Source organism: Phragmites australis, chromosome 5 (assembly GCF_958298935.1).
Source record: "Phragmites australis chromosome 5, lpPhrAust1.1, whole genome shotgun sequence".
NCBI classification, from domain to species: Eukaryota; Viridiplantae; Streptophyta; class Magnoliopsida; order Poales; family Poaceae; genus Phragmites; species Phragmites australis.
In genome coordinates, this window is record NC_084925.1 from 28996098 (window position 1) to 29003017 (window position 6920).

The following is a 6920-nucleotide window of genomic DNA, read 5'->3' on the forward strand; positions in this document are numbered from 1 at the left end:
TCTGCTGCTAGTAGAACCTGAAAGCTTTTAGACAATATGACCTATTCTTTCAAGAAATTTTGACTTGTTAATAAAACAAAAGGTATTGGTTGTGTCCGTCAGTTGTGTTGTGGTGTTATGTTGCATTTGGTAAGGTTAATTTACTCGCATGCTTGGTTCGTCAATTGCTATGACTTTGCGTCGGTTGCTAGCCTGGATGATATCATATCGATCATATTTGTTGCATAGATTTTGGTGGTAGATATCATGTAGCTATTCTGTTGCCGCTACTAGGTATCCGATCAGTTCGAGCTTATACTACTACAACGCCTTAGCGTGCGCTCAATGTTAGAAATTAAGCACGATAGAATCGAATATGAAACATAATTTTTATGTGAAAAACTCTTAAAAAAATCACGAATGTTAATGGACAATTTTCACTATATCAAGAATGTGTATAATACAGAGGATTACAATAAATGTTTCAACTCTTCTTGCAGCTTACAAGATATATTTATAGAGGTGAACATATACGACTCGAATCTAATATGGATTGCTCCGGAATATGAGCCGAAAGCGTCTCTTGTATGACCAACAAGAATTCGGATCATAATCCAACAAACTCCACCTTGAGATGAATTTCATCTTGTAGCAAATAAAAAATTATCAATGAACTCCCTTCAATAATAAATATCACCGACGCCAAAAGTCTCTAGAACTCAAACTGTAACATCAACTAAAATTGAGCATAGCTCAAATTTAGTAGCAGAAACTGGCTTTATCATCATATCAGCAGGATTATCATGAGTGTTTATCTTGTATATTTTAATATCGCCTTGAGCAATGACATCTCGAATATAATGATACCTCACATCAATATGCTTTGTTCTTTCATGAAACATCTAATCCTTTGTAAGGTAAATAGTACTCTGACTATCACAGAAACTATTAATATAAGAATTATCTCCACAAAGCTCAGTGTACAAACCTCTCAACCAAACAGCTTCTTTGCATGCTTCAGAAATAGCCATATATTCAGCTTCAGTAGTTGATAAAGCAACAGTAGCCTGCAAACATTCTTTCTAACTAACAGCACAACCATCAATGGTGAAAACATAACCTGTGAGAAATATTCTTTTATCCAAATCATCAACATAATCTGAGTCAACATAACCAACAAGTCCATCTCCAGATTTCCCAAACTGCAAACAAGCATTAGAAGTACCACGCAGATATTTGAAAATCATTGAATAGCTTTCCAATTCTCTTTGCCAGGATTAGCTATGAATCTACTAACAACACTTAGTGCATGAGATAAATCAGGACAAGAACAGATCATGACATACATAAGTAAACCAATTGCACTTTAATATGGAACTCTAGACGTACTCAACATCATAATCTAACTCGGGACATAACGCTGAAGATAATTTGAAATATGCAGCTAACGGAGTACTCACTGGTTTTACATCATACATATTAAAACGACGAATGACCTTCTCAATATAGCCTTGTTGACTAAGATATAACTTGCCAACTTTTCTATCTCTAATAATCTCCATATCAAGAATTTTCTTTGCTGCACCTAAATCCTTCATCTCAAATTCACTACTCAATTGTGATTTCAATTTGGCTATTTCTGATTTATCCTTTGCAGCAATCAACATATCATCGACATGGAGAAGCAAATAAATAGCTGAATCATTAACAGTTTTTAAATAGACATAGCTATTATAATCAGAACGCTTAAAAACATTAGAGAGCATAAAGGAGTCAAACCTCTTGTACATGGATTGTTTCAAACCATAAAGAGTTTTCTTTAATTTATAGACAAGGTCTTCTTTTTCAGGAATAACAAAACCTTCAGATTGATCCATATAAATATCTTCATCTAACTCTCTATGTAAAAATACAGTTTTAACATCTAATTGCTCAAGGTCATAATCACGCATAGCAACAATACTGAGTAAAGTACGAATAGAACTATGCTTCACAACAGGGGAGAACACATCATTATAATCAATACTTGAAATCTGGTTATAACCTTAGCAACCAACCTTACTTTATACCTTGTTGCTTCATTAGGAGAAATACCCTCTTTTTTAAAAAAAATTCACTTGTAACAAACATGCTTCTTTTCTTTTGGTAATTTAACTAAATCTCAAGTACCATTCTTTTCAAGTGACTCCATTTCATCTTGCATTACAGTCATCAAATTATTGCAATCAGAAGAAGTAATAGACTCATTATAATTAGACGGTTCTCCATTACCTTCAATTTCTTCTGCACAACTCAAAGCATAGGTAACAATATTACACTCCTCAATTAACCTCTTGGATAGAATATTGTGTAGGCTACATAACGGGAGAAGAAAGTGGAACACTAGACGAATCATGGTCAATAAATAATTTTTTAGCAATATATGCATCTTGGACAACAGCATCTAGTGTATTTTTTTCATTAATAAAATGCTCCACCTGCACGTTAGAACTCTGTTGATTCTGAACATGAGCATTAGGCAACATAGCAGATTCATTAAAGACAACATTCCTACTAATCATCACCTTTTGTGTTGCAGGATTCCACAATTTATAACCTTTAACACCAGATTTATAACCAAGAAAGATGCACTTAATAGCTCTAGGCTCCAATTTACCATTATCAACGTGAGCATAAGCAGGACAACCGAAAGCTCTCAGTTCTGAATAATCAGCTAGAGAACTAGATCATACCTCAATTAGAGTTTTCTTATCAATAGCAATGTTTGGTGATCGATTAATAAGATAGCAAGCAGTGGAAATGGCTTCAGCCCAAAAACACCTATGCATACTTGCATTAGACAACAAGCAATGGGCCCTCAAGATGGTAGTTCTGTTCATATGCTCAACTACACCATTTTGTTGTGAAGTACCAGGACTAATGTAGTGCCTCACAATATATTCAGACTTACAATATGAATCAAATTCATCAGAACAAAATTTCATCCCATTATCAATGCGAAGTTTCTTTACCTTCTTTTCAGTTTGACTTTCAACCATAACCTTTCACTCTTTAAATGCTTTAAATGCTTCTGATCTATGCTTCAAGAAATAAGGTCAAACTCTCCTAGAGTAATCATCAATAATAGTTAACATATAACAAAAACCACCTAGCAAAGGCCTACGAGATGGTCCCCATAAATCAGAATGCACAGAATCAAGAATACCATCTGTTGTATGAACTGAAGTGTTGAATTTCACCCTCTTATGCTTGCTAAAAAAACAATGCTCACAAAATTTCAGCTTGTCGATGCTATGTCCATCAGAAAACCTCTCTTACTCAATTCTGCCAAACCAAGTTCAATCATATCCCCAAGACGCATATGTCATAGATTAGTAACATCAGAATCTGATAATGAATGTGAACTTATAGCGGTATTATCTGTGATTGTAGTGTCTCGGAGATGATATAAATTGGCAGACTTTAAATCACCTTTCATTACAATAAGAAAACTTTTTTCACCTTTAAAATACCATCTCCACCTGACCAATAATACCCTTTATTATCAAGAATACTCAGAGATATAAGATTCATTTTCATACCTGAAACGTGCCTCACATCTATTAAGGTTCTAACAATGCCATCATGCATCTTTATCATAATTGATCCAATTCCAACAATTGGACGTGGGTTGTCATCACCCATCCTAACAGAACCAGCATCTTGAACAGAATTATAAGTGGTGAACCAATCTCTATGTATGTATATATGGAAAGACGCAGCAGAGTAAATAATCCATTCATTACCACTACTAGCACATCCAGCAAAAGCAACAAGAGTCTCTCCATCATAACTATTATCAGAAGCAGCAACAGAAGCTTTACCTTCTTCATTAGATTTACCTTTTCTCTTTTCTTTATTCTTCAACTTGTAATATTCAGATATGTCATGATTATTTTTCTTGCAATACCTGCAGAATTTTTTTACCTCTGAACTTCGAACGACCCCTGTAACTATTTGAACTTTTATCTCTTTGGCTATTTATGCGAATTCTTTTCTTTTGTCCTGCCACGTACAATCAAATCTTCTCTATTAGAAGTAGAGTCATCAAAAGACACCATATGTTTTATATTTTCCTTGCATGCAAAGCATCATAAACTTTTTTCAAAGTTAGTGTATCATGACTATATAATATGGTATCTCTGAAGTTTGCAAAACTTCTAGGTAATGAGCACAAAAGAATAAGACTTAAGTCTTCATCATCATATTTTACCTCCATAGATTGTATATCAGCAATGATCTCCTTAAAGATCGAAAGATGATTCAACCTAGAACCACTCTCTTGTAATTTGTGCGTGAACAGCTTCATCTTCATATGCATTTTACTGATCAGATCATTTGACATGCAGATTGATTCCAGCTCTAACCATAGAGCAGCAACGATTTTCTCCTGCAAAACCTTATACAAAATATTATTTGATAAATGAAAATAAATTTGTGACAAAACCTTACGATTATTTCTCTTATCTTCATCGGATCAAGACTTTTGATCTTTTATCTAAAATTATCAAACGTATCATTCAGATCAGTATACACAAAAACAGCTCGCATCTTGACTTATCATAGAGAAAACTTTATATCTCGATCTATCAACGGAATATTATAATTTATAGAAGCTATGTCATAGAATACCAGAAGAAAATAATGTGCAGCCTGTGTACGTGGGAAAATAATATATTGAAAAACCTCCTGGTAGAATCCCGTGTGCACCTAGCAAGAATGCCAAAATTTAGTTGAGTGCCTGATCGTACTGTCTTGTTCCTCGGTCTCCGTGTGTGCACAGCAGAGGTTGATCTGACTTGATTTTCCTCTCGATGTTGATGTTTGCTTCACATGCACTTTTTCACGAATTCAGAGACACGGCGACGAACCGGACGAAGAAATTGCGGCGAATCGATTCGGTGAAAGAACAAAATAAACTATTTTTTTTTACTCGTGTAGATTCAATCTGGTTCTGGTATCACTAGTTAGAATTTAAACAGGATATAATCGAACACGAAACATAATTTTTATATAAAAAACTTTAAAAGGAAAAAAATCACGGACGCTAATTAACGATTTTCACTATATCAGAGATATGTACAATACAGAGAATTATAATGAACGTCTCAACTCTTTTTACAGCTTAGAAGATATATTTATAAAGATAGATATATACAACTCAAATCTAATACGAACTGTTTCAAAACATAGGCTAAAAACGTCCTTTATATAGCCAATAAAAATTCGGATCACAGTCAACACTCAAAATTTCTGTGTTGTATGCTTCAGATTTTACATGTCTGCCGTTGTGCCCTGTTGAACTGTGGTTTCAGGTCAGCTTGGAGTGATTCCTGACGTACGCGAGAAGGACGTAGGGCAGGGCAGCTGTTCGGATCAAGATGTTGAAAGCTGCCGTTTGGGTTCTTACCGAGCTGTGCAGTGGTTCTTTCGTGTCGTCACGCCCTGAGTCAGGAGCAGGACCCTTGTAGATCAGAGGAACGGTTTCAATGCTGCTTCTTCGGCGGCCATAGCCTCTCTCTGCTCTGGTCGTCCTCCCGCTCCGAGTCGGCCACCATGATTCGATTGCACGCTCCCAACCATGTCTGCCAAGACTCTGTTCCTGTTCGTGTACGATGAGCCTCAGTTCCCAATGGACCACTTGTTACATGACAAGAGAACACGCCTGCGCCGAGCGTAACCATGCACCAAGACAGTGGCCCGATCTGCATTTGAGTAGCATTTGAGAAGTCATCTTCGATTCGAGTGCAACTATTCATCTTTCTGTGTAGACTTGATTAATGTTAGTAAGCGCACTTTAGCGAGGATTATTTTAATTACTAAAGCATGATCGTGCTAACCATAATATGTGTACTGGGCATAAGAAACATGATCAATAGCGTGAGTACACTTGTCTCATACGCTTATGCTAAAATGTCATCCAAGAACAAGAATAACACTGATAACAATAGGCATCATCATCATCATCATGGATAAAATAGGCGCTAAAAGCCCAGATAATCCACTATGAATGAATCACGGTGGCCTACAGTAAAGCGCTACAACGATGGACAAAGAAGGTAGACTTGTAGACGATGTCGAGGAAGACTAACATTGAGTGGCCGATGGCACTTCCCAAGAACCTGATTTGTCGGACCTGTGTAGCACAAGGGACGCTGGCATCGGCACTAACAAACCTATCCTAAAAATACAAATAGGACAGAGTTAGTTGCTCAACTATAAATTAGTGCTGTCAAAGATAAAAAATACGGTGTAGAATGGTCGGTGTGAAGATCTCACTGCTGAAAAAGGTGCGACGACCGTCCTATTTCGTCTTATTGATCGGTCCGCTATGGGCATCAGAGACATGCTCCAACGACAGTGCCACGATGCCACCGGAATGGAGTAGCCGAGATAGCGCGACACAGTGGAACGTGAGGCAAAATATTAGAGGTAGTATCGGTGTTATGTCGAGGGAGATGTTTGTCCTTCTTCCACGACCGGAGACGGCTTCTTTGCCGAGTGTCCCAGACTTTGCCGCGTGCTTTCTATCGGGCACTCGGCAAATAGCCTCTTTGCCGAGTGCCAGAGACATCTGGCACTCGGCAAAGAGGCTATTTGCCGAGTGCCAGAGAGAAAGAACTCGGCAAAGAGGCTATTTGCCGAGTGCCAGAGAGGAAGAACTCGGCAAACATCTGGCACTCGGCAAAGAGGCTCCTTTCCCGAGTGTCATTTTTTGACACTCGGCAAACCCTATTTTTTTCACTTTTGCCCAAGTTCGTGGAGGCTATTTGCCGAGTGCCAGAGAGAAAGAACTCGGCAAACATGTGGCACTCGGCAAAGAGGCTCCTTTCCCGAGTGTCATTTTTTGACACTCGGTAAACCCTAATTTTTTTTTCACTTTTAACCTCCAAACTTTTTCT